Consider the following 25,126-nt stretch of genomic DNA (forward strand, 5'->3'; position numbering starts at 1 on the left):
GCAACTTCATAATTCCATCTTCCCAAAACTTTTTACCTTTTTGAGCAAAGAACAGTTCCAGGTGCCTTTTACAGTCTTCCAGGGAATTGAAATTTTTTCCATTAAGAAAATTTTGTAAAGACCAAAATAAACGGAAATCCGAAGGTACAATGTCTGGTGACAGCGGATGAATCAGAACTTCCCAGTCAAGCTGTAACAGTTTTTGCCTGGTCATCAAAGAAACATACAGTCTCGCATTATCCTGATGGAAGATTATGCATTTTCTGTTGACTCATTCTGGATGCTTTCCTTCGAGTGCCACTTTCAGTTGCTCTAATTGGGAGCAGTAGTTGTTGGAACTAATCGTTTGGTTTTCCGGAAGGAGCTCATACTAGAGGACTCCCTTCCAATCCCACCATATACACAACATCACCTTCTTTACTGGCCTTTGGTGTGGTTGGCGGTGGTTCATTTCGCTTGCCCCACGATCTCTTCCATTCTGCATTGTTGTACAGTGTCCACTTTTCATCACCCATCACAATTTGTTTTAAAAAAGGAACATTTTCATTACGCTTCAGTAGAGAATAACATGTGGAAATATGGTCAAGAAGGTTTTTTTCGCTTAACTTAAGGTGAACCCAAACATCAAAGCGATTCACATAACCAAGGTGGTGCAAGTGATTTTCAATGCTTGATTTGGATATTTTGAGTATGTCGGCTATCTCCCGCGTGGTATAACGTTGATTGTTCTCAATTAATGTCTCAATTTGATCGCTATCACCTTCAACTGGTCTACCCGACCGTGAAGCATTGTCCAGCGAGAAATCTCCAGCACAAAACTTTGCAAACCACTTTTGACACGTTTGATCGTCACAGCACCTTCTCCATACACTGCACAAATCTTTTTTTTTGCATTTCAGCTGTTTTTACCTTTCTTGAAATAATAAAGCACAATAGGCCGAAAACGTTTTTCTTCCATCTTCAATATTAAAATGGCCACACAAAAATTCACCGATTTCGACAACTCTTCTTTTAAATGCACGCTGGTATGACAGCTGTCACATACAATCTAACAAAATTGTTTCAAATGAAGTTAAAGACAACTAAGTGCTATTAGAGCCATCTTACAGAAAAAAACAAACGAAACTTTTGGCCCACCCAATATGTATAGGAAAAAACATAGTATATCTAGGATTTAGGACTAGCCCTGGTTTTAGGCACCCACTGAGGGTCTTAGAACATACCTTGCACAGATAATGAGGCACTATTGTATTAGTATGTATGAGGGATTCCAGTATGCTACCAAGGTTAAGAATCGCTGGCTTGTAGCCCAAGCTTTCCTCTTAAAGATGAGAAAACTGAGGTGCAGAAAGGCAGAGTGGTCTGTCCAGCAACACACAGGGAGCTAATGGCAGAACTGGGACCAGTTTTTTCTTCCTTGTCCTTAGCAGCTTGCTACAGTCCGTTACATCATGCTTGGCTTCAACCAGCCAGATAGCCAGAGTGGTCACAGCCTGTAGACACAGCCCCGAGACAGCCGTCTGTGAGTGGTCGTCTGTGAAGAGGAAGTGCTCTGAGCACTGGGCAAACTCAGCATTTAGGAACCTTGAAAGAAGAGATGTTGAAGGATTCTAACCAATGTGAGGGCACTTGGTCACATTTCTTTCCAACTATGATTTTTAGAACTGGAGAAATAACCACAGAATGGGTCTAGGGCCCCCCCTGGGCCCATGGTGAGATGGACCAGAGACAGACTCCATTGATCACCTGACTGGTGGTACTTTGGGTCTCCAGCGTACACTCGTCCCCGACAGTCTGATTACACCCCTTGCCCCCATGCACAATCACCCTAGTACGCAGCCACAGGTCCCTTTAGTGAAGGTCAGAGGAAGATTCACAGTGTAAACTGTCGGCTGTGCAGCAGGATTTCCAAGGAGACTTGTTCTCCTCTTCATTCAAGAGGCTCTGTGTCTATGAAATGACTCAAGTCTGAGAATTAGTTGAGGGATTTTTTACTTTTTTTTTTTTTCCCGGTATGCGGGCCTCTCACCGCTGTGGCCTCTCCCGTTGCGGAGCACAGGCTCCGGACGCGCAGGCTCAGCGGCCATGGCTCATGGGCCCAGCCGCTCTGTGGCATGTGGGATCTTCCCGGACCGGGGCACGAACCCGTGTCCCCTGCATCGGCAGGCAGACTCTCAACCACTGCGCCACCAGGGAAGCCGGATTTTTTACTTTCTATTGTGATTCTATTCACCAGGTCTAGAGCTTTCCCATTATGCAAATCAAGTAAGGCTTTAATAGCCAATTCAATGTCTCTACAGGCCATTCTATTCTGATTACTACTTGGGTTCTGCTAACCCTTACAGTAAACACACCCATCTTGTCTTTAGCAATTAAATACCACCTCTTGGTGCTGGGTTTCATCATCTCCACTGAAGTCAGGGGTCCTGTTCGATGGCAGCTGTCCACACCATCACTTCTGGCCCACAGAGAAGAGCCAGCACAGAGAACACGGGGGCTCCCTCACAAATGCATCTCCCCCAGCCTTGGTAAAGGGAGTGCCCTCTGGATCCTCTGAGGGGACGCAGTTAGGAGGTAGGTGAGCTGATCTCATTTAATACATCTGCTCCAGCTTCCCCATCCCCCAAAGCTCTGTTTACATTCCTCTGTCTCACTGCCCCATCCTGCCCCATATCTCTTGTCAGGAAGGTCTGGCCCAGGACCCATTACCTTACTGTCTTCATGACAATTCAAAACCCCAGAGATTCTAACTTCGGCATTATGCAACCAAACCACATCTCCCAGGCTGCTTCCCAAACTTCAAAAGAGCTCCAAAATCCCATTAAACAGAGTGCCCCAGGTTTTAAAGAAATTGCTGATCACGAGCTATGAAATGAAGAATTGCATCAATACCAAAAGTTTAGAAGAGAAGAATGATTCAGGCAATGTTAGCCTAAGATTCTCCAGGATGAGGCTGGCTGTGACCAGGAATCTGCGAGCAGGCCATCAGCATGAATGTTCCAGGCTGGGCTTCCCTGTCCCACTCCCAGCTCCACCTTTCAATCAGGGACACAGAAAGGAGGGTGGAGGGGAGACAAATCTTGACCGTGTGAGGCCAAGATGGCTCGAGGGCTCATACCCTTTCGCCCTTGGCTTTGGCCTTTAGCATTGCTGAGAGGAAACACAGAAGCTTTATAGGATGGTAGGTATTGGCCACATGGATAGGGTTTTGCATGGGGTTCCCCACTACACCCAGGGATGATGCCCGCCTGCAAGCCCTCTACTTGCATTTGGATGTTTTAAACAAAATAACACAGGCTGTCCAAGAATTCATTTCAGGAGTCCTTTTACACTGTCTGCTTACCATGTGGCTCCACCGTGGAACCCTGGGTCGGCTTGGTGTTTCACTCAGAATAGAGCCCCAGGATCCTTCCACGGGGCCCAGGCGCTAAGTGATCGGCCCCCCTTCCTCTCCGGCTCATCCCCTATTCCACTCCCTTGCTCACTGTGGTCCAGATGCGCTGGCTTTCTTGCGTCTCTTCAAACATGCATAGAACTTCCCCCGGCCATTCCCCCTGCTTAGCGCACCCCTCCACCAGCTCTGCCCCTGACTGTCTTTGATCTTTCCAAATGTCACCCGCAGCTTCCCTGACAACCTCCTTTCACACTGCATCCTCCACCCCGCTCCTCTGCCTTTTTTCCATTACGGGTCACCTTCTGACTTACTGTATACTTCATTTATTTTGACATTGTCTGTCTCCCGCACTAGAATGGCAGCTCCCTATGGGCAGACATGCTTGTCACTTTTGTCACTGCTGAATCCCCAACCCCTAGAAAAATGCTCGGCATATGGAAGGGGATCAGTGAATATTTTGTGAGTAAATGCATTAAACTACTATGTGATTGGCTCTGTGGTTGAGCCAATCACAGCTTAATAAATGGGATCCGCTAAGAGCCAGAGGCAGCCAGTTTGTCCGCCTTTCCTCTCTACCAAAGTGGAACAATCTCACAGCAATCAATCCAATCAGTAAGGAATTGCCCAAGTCTGATAAGACACACAGACACTGCAATTAACATTTCTACGGCATTTCTTTTTTAAGTTCTTTAATTAAAACTATACATGGATGGTTAAAGCAAAATGTTTTCACTCTACCTAAGCTTGCCATATGTCTGTGGTTTAAAAAGTGAATCTTGTCCCACTAATAATGTCCTTCATCATTTTGCTTAGAGGAGGAGGTTTCAAGGAAAAGGACAGTTATGATTGTGACCCCTTTTACACTAGACTAATAATAACTTTAGAAAAACAGCCCATGTTTAGCTCCACAGATGCGCCTTGAGGGGGACCCTAAAACACCTGAGGATAAAGAGCGTCCATTCACAAGAGGAGGCCAGCCACACTTGCTGGGCCCATCTGAGTATTATTCCTTTCGGCCAATGAAAGCTTCAGCCAATGAGTTGCTTAGTTATTATAGGTTATTCTGAATTCAGACAGCTGTCTTTTGTCTGGAAATTGATTACAAAGTAGATGCATCCATCAACTGGGGAATTTCTGATATAAAATTCATTCTTTTATTTGTCAAACATTGACTTAGAACCTCACCAAGTGTTTACCAAGCAAAACACTTGCAGACACTATGTGGACAGTAAGGAGAAAGGGGCCTTACTTGACACTGGGAGAGAGGGGTGCCAGGAAGGCCTCAGGCATTATATATCCTTTGGACAAGCCCCGAATGAGGTGAGGAAGAAGCCATGCAGATTTAGGAGGGAGAGCATTCCAGGGAGATCAGGTGTAAAGGCCCTGAGGTGGAAATGAGCTTGACATGTCAGGACACAAGAGGATCCTTTGACTTATCTCCTTTCTCTCCTTGGCTAGAATCCCAAATCCTCATCCCATCCCAGAAGCCAGCTTCCTCCTCTCTGGTAGGTCCAGGGCCTTCCCAGCCCTCAGTCTGAACTAGACACCGCAGAGTAGCCCTGCCCCCAAAACTTTCGTTGCCGGGGCTCTAAGACTAGTTCTTCCAGGCAAACAAACTCCCTTTGTCCTGCAGACTCCTGGCCTTTTAACACGGGCTTTCCATTGCTGACAAACTCCATAATCGAGGGGAGGTGTTAGCAAAACTTCTCCCGTTCCTTAGCAGAACCCCTCCCACCCCACACCCCACCCTCCCACAAAGGAGCTCGAAATATGAAGGGTAAGGGAGAGCTGAGCTGCGGGGAGGACAGGCTGGTGGGGTGCTCATTGGGCCCCCTTCTCATAGGCCTGAGGAGCAAGCTGGACTCCCCACCCCTGCCGTCACCCTCCAGGGAGGGGATGGGGCGTGCATGGGTGGGGTGAGCAGTGAGGAAGAGGAGGGAAACCACCTCCCCCTGAGCCAGGCTGGGATTGCAGATTAGGGACCGCAGTCCAGGCGAGACCCGGCTTCTGTGGGCTCACTCACCCTGGAGGGAAGTCACAGTGGGAAGCAGGGAGAGAGGAACCTCGCCCTGGGGTTCTGCAGCCTCTCCAGCCTCAGAGTGCTGGTCCTGTGAACAGTGTCCAGACCACAGTTTCTGCTGAAATGGGTCCCAGTTTATGAATGTATTCGTGTTTTCACTACTGTTTTTCATTTGTCTCAGCTTCATTTCCCACAGCTCCCAGTTCCATGCTCATCAACAAGACTGGCCATTTATTTGAACAGAAATGACATCAAGAGTGAATTTAAAAGCTGCTAGAAAGGCAAAGGGGGCCAAAATACTGCTGAGTCCTCCATCACCTGCTCACTACAGTCTTTTCTACTCTGATGTTAAGTACCTTCTAGACATTATTTAACTGTCGTGAAAACAATATGAGGTGGGTCTCAGTGTTCCTGTGCCGTGGACAAAATAACTGAGGCTCAGAAAGGTAGAGACACCTGCCCAAGCTCACACAGCTAGAAAAGAGCCAGAATTGGACACAAGTGTGCACGGTTCTAGAATCTTCTTGCCACTCAGTGCAAAGACACATAGACGAGGAATGTGAACACCTGCGGACTGAACTATATGCTGAACACCTGCAGACTGGTTAAGTTTTCTACCTCACTCTCTTGGAAGGAGAAACTGGTCATCAGGACCCCATTCAGTTACTGGTAGGAGCGGAAATGGGGGAGGAAGGTGCAGAAAAGATGCCAACCCAGAAGAGAGCACTGCTGACTTCCTATGTCTCTTTGCCTGGGGCGGCTTTTCTCCTTTGTAGGATAAGGAGAGAGACGCCTACATTAGTCAGCACCTTCGCGCAGCCCAGCTTCCTACTCTGCCTAGCAACAGGCTAGGCTGATGCATAAACAAAGGAAGGAGCTGCCCCAGCAGTGCGGGAAGGGAGCCATCAGCCCAGCCCTTGAAATTCTCCCACCCGCTTCCAGCCTGAAATTTCCCCTCATTTCACAAATGCAAACACAGAGAAACAGAGAGTGGGCAAACCTGGCCCAGAAGGCGTTGCCAGTCAGGGCAGAATCAGGACCGGAAAGAAATGAGCTATTCACCCACAGTTCATTCATTCGTTCATTCATTTGGATTCATTAAAACGGCCAAGTCTCTGTCCTCATGGAGCTGATGTTCAAGTGAGGAAGACAGATGATAAATGGATAGATACACAATACAGCGTAAAGAACAATATAAAGGAGTGTAGGGGAAGTCCTCCCTGGGGTGACTCGGAACAGAGACTGATTTCTCACCCGACTGAAGTGAGAAAATAAGGGCAAGGTTACTGAGAAGGGAATAACTTGCTGTGTGGGACAACAGCAAGGAGACCAGAATATTCTGATCGGATTGAATGAGGGTAGAACTTACATTGAGAGGTAACTGGTGTTAGATCATAAAGCTGTATGCGAGGAACAGGACTTTGGATTATTTTTTTAATAGTGATGCAAAGCCATGGAAGAGCTGAAAACAGGAGAACATCATGATCTCCTTCAGGTTTGTAAAAATCACTCTTGCTACCATGTAGAAAAGAACACGCAGAGAAGGAAAAGTGGAGATGATGATGGCTTTCCTTCGAGATGAGCTTGAAGGAAAGAAATAAGGGGCATAAGAAGGGGTTGGACCCAGGGGGTGAAGCAAAAGTGATTTGCTGATGTGTTACATATAGTATGTGTGATGGCTTTCAAGGAATACTACTTGGTTTTCATCCTGAGCATGTGATCGAACTGTGGCACCATTGTACAAACTGGAATCCTGCAGATGTCAGAATCTGGATGAAATTAAGTTTTGTATCTCTAGCCCCCAGAACAGTGGATCCCACATTGGAGCTTAATAAACTTAAATGATCAGATAAATGCAATGGTTACTACATGTCGATACACACAAACACAAATATTTAACTACCCTGCTTCCCTTTGTCTTTTACTATAGTTTTTCAATTATTTTAGTTTTTTTTCAAAAGAAATCTTAATTGAAATACCAATATATAAAACACACACATTGCAAACGTTCATTCATGAACATTTATATTTGAGTTCAATTATGACATTTGCTTATGATAAAGTCAATCAATGAGGCCAGACAGTTCTGATACATACAGATACTTGAAATCAGATGATATGGATGTTAACTGAAATCTTCTACATGTTCTAACTTCCATTTGTTTCTGTTTTGTCTGGTTGCACCTTATGAAGAGGTAGTTACAAACAGCATAAGTTTTAAATGTGTTGTGTGCCAGTTAGTAATGCCTTTGGCTACATGTAAGAAAAGAGTTAAATGTCAGAGGCTTAACCATAAGGAAGTTTACTTTTGATTAACAAAAGTCAGTAATATAAAGAAGTGTACAGTTAGAAATAGCGGCTTAAAAGACTTGAACAAGTAATCCAAAGGTAGGCGCTACAGAACTAATTCAATATTTTAACAGTGTCATAAGGGCCCTTCCATCCATCCTGCCATTCCTAGGCTGTCATTTCAGCCCTGGGAAGTCACTTTATGGTCATGGGCCATCAAAAAACCATCAGAAAACTAGATCAAAGAATGGTCAGGACAGAAAGAGACCTTTCTTCGTGACTACCCTCTCCCTATCCCAGGGAAACATCTTTTCCAGAATCCGCCAACAGAGTTCTTTTGTGTCTAATTTGCCAGACCACATGCTCACTCGTGGACCTTCACTAAGCTACAGAACTTTCTGCCTAACAGCTGAGCAAGACCAAGGAATAATTTCAAGAAACTTTTCAATAATTAACTTGGAAGCTTGAAAGACTAGTGGCAGAAACAGTTTGTATAATGACATAAGTGATCGTACATATACAGAACTGGGCCACTTCCTGCTGTTCTCAGTGGCCAAAGATAACTTCGATTGGATCTTTTCTGAAGATTTCAGAAAGTGGAAATAAACTGACACAAAGAAAAAAAAATGCTAAAAATTATGCTTTCCTATTTATCTCTTTGGAGTTCCATTCAGCTGCTGCTTTCCCAGAATCCTTCTCTTTCCCGCAAACCCTCTTTAAGAATTTCATCCTCTCTAAACTCCTCCCTTCCCATCTTTCTTCATCCCCCCTCCCTGTAATCACTGGCCCAATCTCCTGATTTCTCCATTTGCACTACCCTGACATTACCCTAATGAGTGCAAAAAGTCATTCAGACAAACTTACCTCCCTCAAAGTAAAGAAGGGAAAAGGCCATAGTACCCCTGCTTCAGTATGTTTACCTTTGTCACATGATCATATTGAACAACAGTTCCCATCTCCTTTCACAGATATTGAAGTCAGATCAGAAGTGCCCCAAATTTACAATAAGGGCCAAAAAGCTACTTATCATTCAACATTATCAATATGCAGCATAAGATAATTTATCATTCTATTAATGACTCAGCAACATGATACGAACAGGCTCTGAGCATCTACTTCAGTATGACCTTCATAAAATTTAGGGCGGAACACTTTTGTACAATATTCTATGATTCATTAGATGCAGGCCTGAATTTTTTGTAAAGATGATAGTAATTTTTTTCAAGGTAAAAGACATGCACATAGATGGTAGAAAAAGCTTTATCCTGAGGGCCATACTCTATACACACACACACACACACACACACACACACACACACACACACACACACAGAGTAAGCCTGATGACACAAAGATAGTAATCTCCAGCGTTAAATTTAAAATGGAAAATATTTGGTGTGAGGTTTTTTTCTTTAGTCTATAGTTTTTAGATGAACTAAAGATACATTATTAAAAAAAAAACAAAACTCAATTCATCCCATAGTAGGGTAAACATGAATTATAAACAAATAGTTTTTCACATTATTTTTCCAGAGACCCCTGCAAATATATAAATGTATTAACCAAGAAAAGTATCATATTAACGTGTTAACAAGAAAGACAGGTCTCCCAATAAGCTCCCAACCCTGCCTGTGTACAGTGGTTAGAAGGAACCCAGGCGATTCAGTCTGTGGACTTTATGCTGCCATCTCCTCTATAACAGGGATGTTAACCCCTTCTCATTGGAAGAATTTTTAAAATGTAGAAATTCAGCCAAAAAAAAAAAAAAGACACTGCTTGAAATGGAAGGAACCACAACTCGAGCCAGTGGAAGACCCCATTCCCCACCGTGCACAGGCTATTTTGTAAAAGGTGTTTCCTGGGATTGTGGTTGTATACCTTGAGGGCACGGACTGAGTCTCTCGTTCTCCTCCAGCATGTAAGAGTTAACTTACTAATAATAATCACGCCAATAAGGTAGCAGTGGTTGAAATACATAAGAGTCTCCTTTTCAGTTCAATTTTCAGCATCAGAAATTCAAATTATGGAGCATCCTCTCCAATGAAATTGAAAACTGAAAGGCTGATTTCACACCAACCAGAATTGAAATTCTCTGCCTTGAAAACTCTTCAGGAATTCTTTATGCACTTTTGACTTGAAATAATGAGTTTATTTCAAAATAAAGCAGCTCTAGGTCTTGAGGTTGGCTTGCTTTTTTAATAACTGTGGGTTTTCTCAACCCAAGGCTGGAAAACTAGTCTGGCATTAATCACTGAATCAAAGGAGGTAACCAAGGTCATAGCCACGATCCCACCCAATTCGTTATATGGATAACTAATAGGAAAAGTTCTTTGCAATGGCAACTCCGTGTCCCAACCTGCTGCAGCCCTCAAGCCCCTCCTACACAAAAACTCAGGAGCTCTACGTCTGGTCTTGCCTTGCTCTCAGGCTTCTTAGCTGAACTAGAGGCCTTACTCAAGTCTCTGCAGTCCAGTGGTTCTTTAGGCAGGCGACATATGTGACTGTGACCTTCATCTCAGAATCTACAGTCGGTTTTGCTTCTCCTGCTCCCAACATTCTACTCAACTCATCTACAGTTACCTGAGTCATGAGTAGCCATATCCCAAAACATAGCAATATCAAGTTCATCCAATTATTTTCATACTTTATAAAGGTAAGTGTTCCCCCCCTTTTAGAATCATACATTCTGATGACTAAAATTCATTAATAAATTATGTCTTTGCTCACTCTTTGGTTCTTAATCTAATGCCTCATTCATTTAATTTTCCCAGTAGATTTTAGCACATCAAAGAGCTGCTAAAATCCAATGTGGTTTTAACAGATAGCATGCTTTAGGGAGCAAATGAAAGAAAACCTAACTCAAATGATTTGGACAATGAACAAAAAAATTTAAATCCCATAACTATAAGACTGGGGATAGATTAAGACATTATTTTTAGCTCCCTCATTTCTTTGGGGACTCAGGTTTCTTCCTTCTTTCCACTCTGCTTAATTCAGCAAGTCAGCTTGTAGCTCTCCTCATGGTAACAAGATGGCTGCAACAGTTCCAGGTATCACCACCTGACATCACAACATCCAGCAACAACAGCAGCAGGAGAGAAACTGTTACCTTGTTCACAGTCCCCAGTTCATTTTTAACAGCCAGAAAATCTTTCACAGGAGCTTCAGGGCTCATCCCCAAACCCCTTTCATTGCCTAGAATTGTACCACCTTCCCACATCTCAATCAATCACTTGTTTAACAAAAGAGAAATGAGACCTCCTAGTTATTTTAAGATCAACCTTTATTTTTACTGGGCTGAGATTATAGCATACCCTCCTTTAAAAAGAAAAGCAAAAACAAACAGAAAACAGAAGAAAGTGAAGCATGAAACAACAACAGCAAAGAAAAAAAGAGAAAAGGGTAATATTTGGGGCAACTAAGGCTTTTAAAATTGATTTTGGGGTCCAAAATGTAAATAAAAGTACATTTATCAATTACTATACCCCCAAAGCCACTATTTAATATGGTCAGATATACTAAGAGCCAACCTCACAGTAAGGGCAGAAATATCAACAAAGCCATAAGAAATTCACTTACTACCCTTGATAAACAGGGTAAAGAGTAGTATAATTTTTATTGAGCAGCATAGACACCTCTATGTTTTAAGGTACACTGCCTGAAAGGTTTTTGAAATCAGAGTGATTATTTGTCATCTGACATAAAATCAAGTTACCATATAGGACACTGGATGCAGCCTATCTCCATTGTAAAGAGGTCCATAAATGCACTGGTATTACCTAATGATAAAAATCAATACATAAATACTCATTCTATGATTTCAATACTTATTCTACAGCTACAGTAATTAAAACTGTGTGTTATGAGCATTAGGGTAAGTAGAGAGATCAATGGAACTGAACAGAAAGTCCTGAATAGATCTATACATATATGGCTCGTTGATTTTCAGCAGACAATGCAAAGTAATCAAAAGGAGAAAGAAAAGGTTTCTTTTCAACAAAAGGGGCTTGAACAACTGGATAAAAATGAACCTTGATCCTCACCTCACACTATACATAAAAATTAATTTGAGATAGATCATAGACACAGACATCAAGGAAAAAAAAATAAAGCATCTAAAAGAAAACCTAGGAAACTACTTTATGACCTGGGAAGAAGAAAAGATTTCTTAGGACACACATTTCAAGAAAAACTTGAACAAAAATGTTGATAGCAGTTTTATTCATCAGTGACTCCAAACTGGAAATAAGACAAATATCCAACAACAGGGAAATGAAAAAAAATAATTTATAGTATATTAATAAAATAAAAAATTATCCACCAGTGCACTCAACAATTTGGATATCAAAAACATAATGCTAAGTGAAGAAGCCAGACACAAGAGTATATATGCTGCATTATTCTACTATTCTATTCTATAATAATTCTATTATTGAAGGACAAGCATAGCTAACCCAACGTGCTACAATTAAGAACAGTTTGTACACACTACTACTGCATATAAAACAGAAAAACAACAAGGACATGCTGTAATAACCTATAATGAAAGAGAATCTGAAAAAGAATATATATATATGTGTATAACTGAATCAGTTTGCTGTACAACTGAAACACTACAAATCAACTGTATTTCAATAATTAAGAAAAAAAGACTAGTTGGTTTTCTCTGGGGTGAGGAGGTGGGCTATTGACTGGGAAGAAGCACAAGTGTTGATGGAGATGTTCTATATCTTCACTAGGGTTGTAATTACTTGAATATATACATGTATCAAAACTCACTGAATTGTACACTTAATATCTGTGCGTGGTTTTTTTCTTTTTTTGGTAAAGTATTCCTCAATAAAAAAAAACAATGTACAAATGCATGAATACATGAGTACTGAATTATAAGTTGCATTTTTATTTTGTCTCTATTTTAGGATCTCTAAAATTGTGATATGTCTTTTAATTATGGCCTAAAGAAACTTTCCAGCCATCTGGCAGTGGATTTTTAAAAACTAATATCGATATCTAGTTATTTAGCAAACTTTTTACTGAAGTATAAAATATATGCAGAGATTTTAAGTGTACAGCTTGATAATTTTTTATAAAATAAATACCCCTGTATAACTACCTCTGAAATCAAAACATCAAACATCACCAGCACCATGGAAGCTTCCCACCTCCCCCTCATTGCTGTATAGTGTTCCAATGTATGAATACACCACAGTTGATTCTGATACCAGCTTCTGGTGGTTTTAAATAAAGCTGCCAGGAACATCCTTGTACATTTTTGGTGCACATATGCATTTATTTATGGGTCATAAGGTAGGAATATATTCAGCTTTCCTAGGTACTATCTAATAGTTTTCCAAAATGGTGGTGCCAATTTGCATTTCACCAGCAGTGTATAAGAATGCCTGTTGTTCTACATCCTTGCCAAAGTTTGATATTGTCGGATTTGTGTTTGGTTTTTTGTTGGTTGGTTGTTTGGTTTTCATTGAGTGTGTGTTGAAGGGCAGGGCAAGGGCGTGGAGAGGGGAAGCAGTGCTGGTTGTTTGGTTGGTGGGTTTTTTTTTTAACATTCTGTTGGTATCTTATTATGGTTTTAACCTGCAGTTCAATGTTAACTTAAACTTGGATCATTAATTATTGCTTTAATGTCTTCAAAAATATTACATGATAAAGTAATTTTATATGTTAGAAAGCAAAGAAACAGAGTAGCAGGAAATGTGGAAATGTCACAATTCAGTGTTCTTCTTATAAAGCAACAACCCAACAACTGAGTGCCATAAATGACCTATGAAAGAGTCCATGAAGCTGCACTTGGCATTGAAACACACAAGGGGGAAAGATATTAGGGAAAGATTGCTAGGCACAACTCCAGATGATGCAACTAAAAACAGTAGGATTTGCCAAGTCTTCATGGTAACCACATGAAATAGATATCACTATCCCTATTTTATAGATGAGGAAACTGAGTAATCAGCAAAACGAGAATTCATACTCAGGTAGGTCACTCTTTCCATATAAGTAAAGTAGATATAAAAGAAGCAAAGAAAAAAGCCATGACCCTTGCCCATATTAGTCGTCATAATCTGTAATTTTCAAACCCATTATCTTAGTAGAACGCCCCCCAGCCCAACATTCTGTGTATCCAAGCAAGGCAGAGATAAATCCCCACTTTACTGTGAGAAAACTGAGAGGCTGATGGGTCCCTGTGGTTACAGAACTGGTTTGAGAAGCAGAGCCAGGGACAAGATCAGAACCCCCTGCTTCCCAGGACAGATCACTATGCTTCACTGTCATAGGAGAAATTAGCCAAGCACGCCTATCTTCCATCATCTGTCTCCCCTCATGCTTGAGCTACAAAGTGTGGGTGGGAGATGCAAGGATTTCTTGGTCTCATCTCCACTCCTTACTACATACTGCATTTTCTTTTTCTCAAACAGCTAGCATCAAATGACTTGGAAGAGAACATTCACTCTCAGGATTTGGTGTTTTAATTGGTTCCTTCACCCCTAAAGAGTCACCAAGGATATCAAATTCTACTGAATGAGGGACTGAAGAAATATTTTAGAAGTGATAGTCTTCTAGGGGTACATAAACCAACATGTTGGTTAGGTCTAGAGATTAAAATATCTAGCAACCTGGTAGAAACTACCTTGCACTGAAAGGGCATCTCCATTTAGAGCTGAGAGTCTCTTTGAACTAAGTCACTCATGATAAGGATAAAGACTTCCCAGTCCATTGACTAACAAAGATAAGTGTTTAAGTAGCCTAATTATGCCTGAAGTGGCAAATCACCTTTACAAAAAAGCTAATGCTTTTTGCCAATGTATCAACGATCCAACTGTTCCTTTGTCTTCATAAAGATTGGCATGAGAAGGCAGGAAACACCTTTAAAATGAAGTTTGTGTACATCTTGATTCATAGTAGCTGTCTGAAGTTGAAAACATTTTTTCAACCAAGGGGGGAAAGTCCCAGCAACTTGGACAGCTGGCAAAATAGAGTATATATTTCAGATTCATGATTTTAAAATGATATCCAAAGATTTGTTTCCAATGGGTGATGGTAATCTCTACAAATAAATAAATGAGTCTCTAAGCCACAAGCAACACTGGGAAAATAAATGAGGTTCTGGCTGGAGCCTGCCTGCCATTAAACAGTGGTCCCCAGTTGGTGGGAAAGCCCTCCTTGACCAGCAGGGCATCTTGGGGGTAGGCCACTGCCCTGTGAGAGAGGAATGTGCCATTTCTAAGGCTAGATAGGCTAAATCAACCCTATTGGTGGGGTAAACAGAGGCATCTAAGAAAGTATTTTTAAAGGTTAAGAATACTTACAGGTAATAGATGGTGAACTTAGAGACAATTGTGAGAGAAATTGTGAGACCACTGAATTTCCTTCAGTGTCTCCAACTTTCTTTTTTTAAAAAAAGACTCTGGGAGGAATCATTTTGTAAAGAATTCTCCTGTTATATGAATAGCTCTCTCCTCTCATCTGTGATGCTCTTTATGTTTGGATTTTCATATATTGATTATTTTTATATATTGACTTTTTACATTATGTGGAGGTGGGAGAGTCAATAAAAGTCAAGGAAACGCGCATCAAATTATTCAGAAGCACTCTCTTTGATAATTCCCTTTTTGATGGTTCATCAGAGACAATATTCTCTCCATTGAGAGGAGTAGAAGGTTCCTATTGGAAAACAGTGAAATACAGAATGGCTTCCCAGAGAACGTGGATCTTCATTGGGTTTAACGGACATTCAACCCTTCTTCTAAAATGCTTAGTGCAATCTTCTACGACGGGATTTATAAAACTGAAAGAACTTTTGTGAACACTAATATCACAGGATGCTCCTCAAAAAATTATTTTCAAAATAAATTTGGTGAAAGCTTAATTTTAACTCCCTGTTAGAGAGTCAAAACATATCTGCATAGTAGAGACTAGGAGAAATTCTGTAGTAAAGAAACCTGTTAACATATTTCATGCACCATTTCCCAAACATTTATCCATGGAACTCACTTTTCTTACAATACCTAACAACTCCTCAAGGGTAACACTCTTTGGAAAATGTGGTTCTAGTTAGGAAAATGTTGAACTAGTCCAACTTCCTCATTTAGTGATACTTGGTGGGTGGGAAAAAAAACAACCACAGTGGAGAAAAGACACTCTTTTCAGTAAGTGGTGCTGGGAAAACTCAACAGCTACATGTAAAAGAATGAAATTAAAACATTCTCTAACACCATATACAAAAATAAACTCAAAATTGACTAAAGACCAAAATGTAAGACCTGGAACCATAAAGCTCCTAGAAGAAAACATAAGCAGAACACTCTTTGACATAAGTCATAACAATATTTTTTGAATCTGTCTCCTAAAGCAAGGGAAATATAAGCAAAAATAAACAAATGTGACCTAATTAAACTTAAAAGGTTCTGCACAGCAAAGAAAATCATCGACAAAATGAAAAGACAACCAACTGAATGGGAGAAAATATTTGCAAATCATATGATAAATAAGGGGTTAATATCCAAAATATATAAGCAGGTCATACAACTCAATATCAAAAAACAAACAATCCAGTGAAAAAATGGCAGAAAACTTGAATAGACATTTTTCCAAAGAAGACACAGAGATGGTCAACAGGCACACGAAAAGATGCTCAACATCGTTAATCATCAGAGAAATGCAAATTAAACCACAACGAAGTATCACCTCACACCTGTCAGAATGGCTATCATTAAAAAGAACACAAATAACAAATGTTGGCGAGGATGTGGAAAAAAGGGAACACTTGTATACTGTTTGTGGGAATGTAAATCGGTGTAGTCACTGTGGAGAACAGTATGGAGGTTTCTCAAAAAACTTAAAATAAAACTACCATATGACCTAGCAATTCCACTCCTGGGGATATATCTGAAAAAAAATTAAAACACTAATTTGAAAAGATACATGCACCCAATGTTCATAGCAGCATTATTTACAATTGCAAAGATATGGAAGCAACCTAAGTATCTGTCGACAGATGAATGGATAAAGAAGATATGGAATATTATTCAGCCATAAAAGAAATAAATTTTGCCATTTGAAACAACATGGATGGAACTGGAGGATATTATGCAAAGTGAAATAATTCAAACAGATAAAGACAAATACTATATGATATCACTTAGATGTGGAATCCAAAAAATAAAACAAAGTAGTGAATAATAAAAAAAGAAAGAAACAGACTCACATATATAGAGAACAAACTAGTGGTGGTTACCAGTGGAAGGAAGGGGGGAGGGGCAAGATAGAGGTAGGGGATTAAGAGGTACAAACTACCATCTATAAAATAAATCAGCTACAAGGATATATTGTATATCACAGGGAATGTAATAACTATAAATGGAGTATAACCTTTAAAAATTGTGAATCACTCTGTTGTATACCTGAAACTTATATAATATTGTACATCAACTATACCTCAATTTAAAAAAAAAGTAAATCTGATGACCAAAAATATTTTAAAAAACTACCACCTTGGGCCCAGGCATGGGAAGGGAGTTTTTCAAGTTGTTCTATCAATTAGGACCCGGCACCTGATTTAATTTCTACCCACATTCTCTCTCCTCCAAACGATCCCGAGGACCACACTCATCAAGAGCTCTTACCTGGCTCTTTGTCATTGGTAAATGGTAATATGGAAGCGTATAGGGCAATGTTTTGTCCTCTGGGAGGGATACATGTCACTAAGCTAATCTGCTGATTTATCTTCCAACATGGTACACCTCCTCTGGAAAGAATCACTCTGGTCCCATTCCAGCGTCATCACGGGTTAAATCAGTGAATGGGAAAGAATGGCAGGTGTCTTGGCTATTCCGACCCTCAGTATCACAAGAGCCAGTTGGGGTATATAGTAGTTTGGATGAGAGAATGAGCCCTGGGCCATCCGACTGCTTGAAGAAAGCCCTAAGCAGCTAATGACTCCATTGTTCCACCTCCATTCACATGGCAAAGCATCATACCTGATCATGTACTATTCGGGTCAAAGGTCATGGGAAATCAAAAGGACATACCCTAGCTAAGAGGTTTTGTTCAACTGAAATTAAATTAATGGATTAAATACAACTAAGTATTTCTCAATTTTAAATTAAATTAAATGTAAAGTCTTTTCAAAATTTATGTCATTTTAAATCCAAAGTAAAAGGAATTGTCCAGATTTCTAGTAAGTGAGAAGAGAAGGGGTTCCTATGATCTCATAGTCCAGCTACATCATTTCGCAAAGCAGTAAAGACTCAGATAAAATGGTCACACAACTGATTATGAAGATGACAACTAACAGACTTACAGTTCACAGGTTTTTTTCTCTATAAGTATCACCTCCTAAGAGTCACTTAGAGTTGAAATACACCCTAGCATCAGGATCCATACTAGTGATCTTGTATTTATCATGTTGCTGTCCCTTTTTGTTCCTTCTTTTTTTTCTTTTGATCCCTAGTGTGTTTACTTTTTCCTTGAAACTAAGCTTTCAGAGGTTCAAATTTTGTCTGAAAAAAAAAAAAAGCTTAAGACATTATACTGAAAAAATAGGTATGGATTATTTCTGTTAGTGAATATTTTTAAGAGAATCTCTGAGTTTGAAAGCAAAAAATTTTGGAGACTCATAAAATTGGTACAAATGATGTTTAAAAATAGAATGTGATGTCTGCCAAGAAGTTAAACAAAAAATGGCATACGAGTAATTTTTCTGCTTCCATAATACTTATTATAGAATTCAAGTATTAACCAAGGCTGTGGTGGTTTTCTCTCTGGCAGCACAAGAGAGAAGCTTCCTGGTCCAGGGCCAGAAAAGTACCAATATCCCTTCCCATCATCATCTCCACCTCTCCAATTCACTCTTAAGCCCCAAGCACTCATCATAGATATCAGCCAACAGGAAGCTTAGTCCTGTTCCTCTCAGATGTCCCATTCCCACCCACCCCCCCGTCTATAATCTATGGACTCTCTGACTTTCCTTATGGAATAAGTCCTGGTCGTGGTTGATCAGGAAATGAGTGGGACAGGAATATGACTGCAAATTCTGAATAAGCCTAGCATCACCAATGCCATCTAGGGTCTGGGTGGAAACACGTTATCCCATAGGTGTTCTCCAAAACAGAGTTTTCTTCCTATTCCCAGAAGGCTAAGGCTTTCCCAAAGGGAACTGGGTACAGAGAGTGATGGGGTGTTGCCCACAGGATTTAGGACTCCTGATATCTTCATGGGCTGGGCAGCTTAGAGCCTGTGTTCTGGTTAGTCTGTGCCTCTCACTACTGGCGTCTCTCCCTGCACATCCCCCTGGGAGGCAAGGCTGTGGGTCTCCTAGAGCAGAGCCAGGCTCAAATATTCACTGGAAATTTTCAACATAAAAACCATGATCTATCAAAATCCACTAGACCTGCAAAATAGTTTGAGCTGCAGGAATCTAAGTAAAAGCAATGCCTTGCCAGAAATCTTATTCCCAGGCTGAGATGCTAGAGAGAAATTCACTTCTTCATCACGCACTGTCATGAATTAGCAAGGGGAAAAGCTTTCTGAGCCCACTAAGGGAGAGAAAGAAGTACCAGAGCTATGTTAATAATATCTGGGGAGTCCATGCAATTGTACATTCCTGATACACTAGCAGATTAAAGACATCATGATCACCTGTGAAGACACTATCAAGAAGGTAGCCATCAGATTTAATGCCCCTTAGTCCTTTATGTGTCACCATCCCCTCCCTCTTCCTCAAACCCACTGTAAATAAAGGATAAACTATATTAATTCACACTGGAGAGTATGTGATCATTATGATTTACTAACCCTCTCAAAAGTATCTGGGATATTTGTTAATTACTACTGCGAGAAGTGGTGGTCTCTTTTGGTAGCACTCTTTTTGATTTAACTAAAGTTTAAACCAAACTTGGAACCCAACAGAGCTGAGATCTAGTCCCGTTTGGTAATTTACTTTCTGTATAGAATTAAGGAATAAGAAGGATAATTTATATTTTCACAATTATTATTCGAAAAGAGTATCTGCCTGCCAAAACATCTGTCAGAGTGAACAACTGTGGAATCATAGACTGATCAGTCACAGCCTGGGGGAACTAGACTATAAAGTGAATCTGGAATTATGACAAGGGTTTGATTTAAAATAGAAAAAATTATTAACTTCTTTTAGAATAATTTTGTTGCTCAGAGATAGTAACGTTTGGATTCCCAATTAAATTTTCTTCCACCATAGCTCTGGGTATTTGGGTAATTTTTAAAATTTTAGCACTAAATTGTTGGGAACTTTTAGGTTCCAAAGGATTCCTTGTATATAAGAAGTGTAACATCAAAATGTGGAGGCCATTCACTTCTTTAATCTCAACAAATTTGCCAGTAAATAGGGAAAGGGGACTGCTGCTTAGTGAGACAAATTCCTAGTGGGTCACGTAGCCCTAGAAAAACAACAGTGATGGGGGTACTCTCTGCTTCCTTGACTGTGAGGCTAAGGGCACAGGATGCACTATCAGACCTGTACACCATTTTATGGAGCCATGAACGTGGAGGAAGACAGCCTTGGAGGCTAGACCATAATGAACTCTGTTTCCTAGGACAGGACTGAGGAGGTGAAAAAATCTGTGAGCCTTAAAGTGAGCTAGAAAATGTAATCTCAGAAACATCTTACCTGTATGTCCCTGTTTGTTTCATTTGTAAATGAATGGTCCATTTTGAAAACTGACTTACCTCAGTTGTGATAAAAGAAACAGGAAGAATGAGATTCTTCTTCTCTATAATACAGTTCTGACTACAACTCTAAAGAGATGCTGCCCACTTTCCAGAGGCCAACGAGAAAAGGGAAACAGTAATGATGGAAGAGTATTCCAAAGGGAAGTTGAAACTCAGGACAAAAAGAGCTAGGAGAAAGACTTCATCTCCATAAAGCCTTTAGCAAGATGGTTTAGCTAAGGATCACCAATAGTAAGTAGAACCCAGAGGTGTGAGGCCTGGCCCCTGGAGAATGGCCGTGGCAATGTACCACTCTCTGGGTATAAAATGGACATATTTCTGTGGGAGGGTTCCTGTCAATCTCACTTAAGAGATCTCATCTATTCTGGATCAGAGGGGTTTCTCCAACCAGGAAAGGAAGGATCTAGGGAGCCACTCTTGAGGTCCCAGAGCTCTCTTGCCTATTGATTGCCCGTATCCTGGAAATGAATTAGTAAACCAGATACTTGGCAAGATCTCCAATTGACGTTGAGTCTGATTTGATAATTCCATCCTGTGTGTCAGCTCACAGGCCATGGGCATCCATGGGGGCCCTATAATGTACAAAGTTTGGGATTAATTTTGCCTAGATCTGGAGGGCAGAGGCCTAGGCTAGCACCTGGGCTATTTTATTAGAGATGCATTGTAGAGCCTTGAACTGAGTATGAACATGAGAAAAGGTACATTTTAAGAAGGTGAATCTAAGAGTTTTACTCCAAGGGAGAATTGTTTCTTCCTGGATTCCTACCATCTTTTCTTTCAAAGAAGCTAGAAAAGCACTACTGTGCTTTTTCAGACACTAAGCCCATGCCATGACCTGTGTAGTGGACACTTTCAGTCTCCAACAATGAAGATACACTAAGTGTCGTCACCAGATGCAACTGGTGTTTAGGAGATGTGCCCTAGAATGGAAGACCTAAAAGGGCGTGAGGTGGGGGGTAGCCCAGAGATTGACCAGTTCTCCCTAGAGAAAGCTCTACAACACATAGACTCGTAAATTCCAAATTTCGGGGGCTGTAACTTTTTAAACTGAGTTTTAAAGCACCTCCCACCCACAGCAGAAAAAGCCTGCAAATACGTTATCTCTGTCTTCACAGCTCATGTTATTGCCTCCCAGCTTAGTGATATTTCTGAATAAAAATCAGAAATTTCTTGTGTTGAATCAAAAGTCACTCACACACAAAGGATTTGTGGGATGTACCCCTCTACTCCACACCTAAGTTAATTATCCCTGCCCCAGCAACCCATATTAACTAGTGTCAACAGGCCATTTTTTCTCCTTTCTTCAAATAATTCGAGTCAGATCCGTGACATTTTTAGGGCCAAAGGAGAAAGGAAAAAAGTGAATGGGAAGCAATGTATGGCAAAGAAGTGAAAGTTTCCCCAGGACGATATGAAAGAAAATAGAGATGGAAACCTGCATAGGTTTAAATTCCCAAAGAAACCGAGGGAGAGCTGATGAATATGTTTTTAGAAGCTCTTTCCCAATACAGTGAAAAATCCATTCTCTTTAACTTGATCGCAGAAGGGAAACATCACTGAGGCCACTTTCAACAGATGGAAACACTCCACTTGCCTCAAGGATATACTACAGCCTAAATACTACTGTTTCTCGTGTGTCTTGTTGACGTTTTCTGTACACTAAAGTCCTATGCCATTATACAGTGTATTTCCTTCTGGGAGCTTAAGGCCCTTGATGAAGTGCTTAATGCTTTAAAAAGCTATCTCCTGGCTTCCTCCCTGAAGTTTGGGTATTGAAGGCGCTGTCAGATCTAAACAGGCCTATTCTTGTTCTCCTCTCCTGGATCAGACATCTCTTGTCACATTCTTTTGGCCCTCCTTTTACCCTAGCCATTGCCGGAAACCAGCATCCTGGGAGTGTTCATGGATGGGTCTTGCCTCAGCTGCACTGAAGACCTCTTGCTTTCCACCATGGGCTCCTCTGACAGGCGGTGAGGGACACCCTAGTGCATGAGCGACCTTAAAGCAGAAGAAGTTAAGCCCCTATGGTTTGGCCACTGGGGGATGTGAGCTGATTAATGAATGCTCTCTGTGTGGGGCAAACCACTGATTCTCAAATGTGAACATGCAGAGTTTACTGAAGAGTAAACCTGAAGAGTTTACTAAAATACTATACCCTGGTTCCCCCCCCCATCCCGACCAGATATTCTGATTTAGGAGATCAGGGTGGGGCCCATGAATTTGCACGTATAATACAGTCAAGGTGATGCCAGTGCAGCTCATTCGAGGGCCACACTTGGAGAACAAGTCTGCCCTGTAGTCTGTACAGCTCCTCAGAGACTCCCAGGAATGACCAACACTTCATGTGCTTTTGCAATGCCCTTCCCCAGTCCTTCACTCCTGTTTCCTGGGATCACTTCCCAAATACCTTTTCTAAAATGTCCTTGCCTCAGGATCGACTTTCAGAGCCCAGACAAAGGCATGGACCTTTAACCCCACTTGCCTTCAACACTCCTATGGGACCTTATCTGGCCTTGTTCCCCTGGAAAATGTAGGTACGAATCCTGCCTTCCTATTGCAGCAATAATATGTGATCAGAACTAACAACCTGATTCAGCTCTTCAAGCCAGTAGGGCTTCTATGAGATCAGACATTCAAGGAAAGTTTGTGCTGCTGTTGCTGTTCTACGCATCGAAGTAAAATGATTTGGCTTTCTAACTTTTTTTTATGATACCTCTGTGATGTCCACAAGCTTACCAAGACTTCTCAAAACTTTCCAAAGGATCCCTCATTGCATCAGGGAGTAACATATAGCTTTGGGGGTTTTAATGTTGCCACGTTAGGTGCCTACCCAGCAGTCATTCGTCTCTTCTAAGTAACAGCACCTGTGCTCATGCCAAGGGCCCAGCCCCTGGGCATGAATCATGATTGCCTAATGCAGTCATGACTATATATACCACTAGTCACAACTAGTATATAGAACATTGCCTAAAGCTCACGTCCCAGCCTTCCTTTGCTGATGTGTGTGGACAATCAGAAATCAAAGGAAGTTTTGGAGCACTTCTGAGAAATAATGTTTATCTCCCTTGAAAGAAGGAGAAATCATACAAAGCCCTTTTCATGTTGCCTCCCTGCTTCTGGCCTTTGAATGCAGCCTAGCACCTGAAGCAATGGCAGCCACCTTGCAGTCATAAGGTCACAAGCACAAACGTGAAAAGCCAAGCTGCCATGGACTGCAGATCCGCTTAGTAATCCGTGGACTGCCTGGCGCTGGACTTTTTTGTTTTATCAGATAATTGACATTGTAACTGCTTAAGTCACCACTAGTTAATTTCTTTATTTGCATTCAGAAGTATTCCTGGCTGATATGTGACAAAGGATTTGCATCCAGAATATATAAAGAACTGCTACAAATCAGTAATAGTGAGACAACCAGCCCAATACAAATAGGCAAAAGATTTTAACAGGCACTTCACAAAAGAAGATATACGAACGGCCAGTAAATGCCTGAAAATTATAAAGACTGACAATACAAGTCTTGACAAGGATGTAGACCAAGTGGAACTCTCTTCCGTGGCTGGTGGGAGTGTAAAATGGTGCAGCCACAAAACTGGATGCCCGCCTACACTGCAGGACAATTTTAACCAAACCACAGGATTTCGACCAAAACAACCCATGGCTTAGCATTGGTGACACCCAGGCCTGGACAGGACAAGCTCTGCCACTGCAGCAGAACCAGACTCCCCTACCCTCAAATCTCACCCATTCGTGTTGCCTCCTCATGTCGTATCTTTTATCCTTTAGCGTGTCATGTGTGATATCCCCTAATGAATTCAAAGACAGAGTTCTTATCTAATAGACAGATTTAACTATTTTGGAACCCAAAATTAGATACTTAGGCTGACAGTGACAGATGTAGTTATGGAGATGGGAAGTAAAAGTATTTTATTTTAGAACTTCTGTAAATAAGCTAGGACTTGTGATAAACACATTACTTCTTAACCTCATAACTCCTTACTAAATAAATATGCATTTTATAGATTATAAACATCTGTTGATATGAATTGATTTTACAGTTAAGGCTTCAGAGAATAAATACTAAGATTTATCGATAGCTCTCCTCTGCATGCGCACATACACACACATACACACACACACACACACACACCCCACTCATACACCACCACACATACACCTCTCATTTCTCCCTTTCCAGGTCAAAGCAGAAAGCATAGGAAAAAAGGGCAGAAGTGATCCAATAGAGAGAAAATACTTATGATGCCAGAGCAAAAGGGTATAATTGAAGGAACAACATCTCTGAGTAGGAGTTTGGGCATAGAATACAGTGCACATGTGAAGGGTCTGAACTAAGTACATTGTCCATTATACGGAGAAAGTTGATTAAGCAAATGGATAAAATGTGAGCTGGTTAGTATATATGGTGGTGGGAGCACAAGGAGGTTCCCCTTTCATTGCTTCTATTTTCTAAATAAAATAAGAAGCAAAGGCACTGACTGAATATAAGTTATGGGGAGGAAATGTTTGAGGTTCGAAGAATAGAGAAGATGACATTTGAAAGAGGGGAAGTCTGAGTTAATTGGGGAAATATAGTACAATGTCTGGGTAGTTCCAAAAACCTCCTGAAGGCTGGCAGTCTTGGATTCTTCAATGTGTATCTTATTTAGTTAAAACCTTTCAGTGTGTATATTATTTGAGATTGAATA

The sequence above is a fragment of the Orcinus orca genome, chromosome 15 (genome assembly GCF_937001465.1).
Source record: "Orcinus orca chromosome 15, mOrcOrc1.1, whole genome shotgun sequence".
Classification (NCBI taxonomy): Eukaryota; Metazoa; Chordata; class Mammalia; order Artiodactyla; family Delphinidae; genus Orcinus; species Orcinus orca.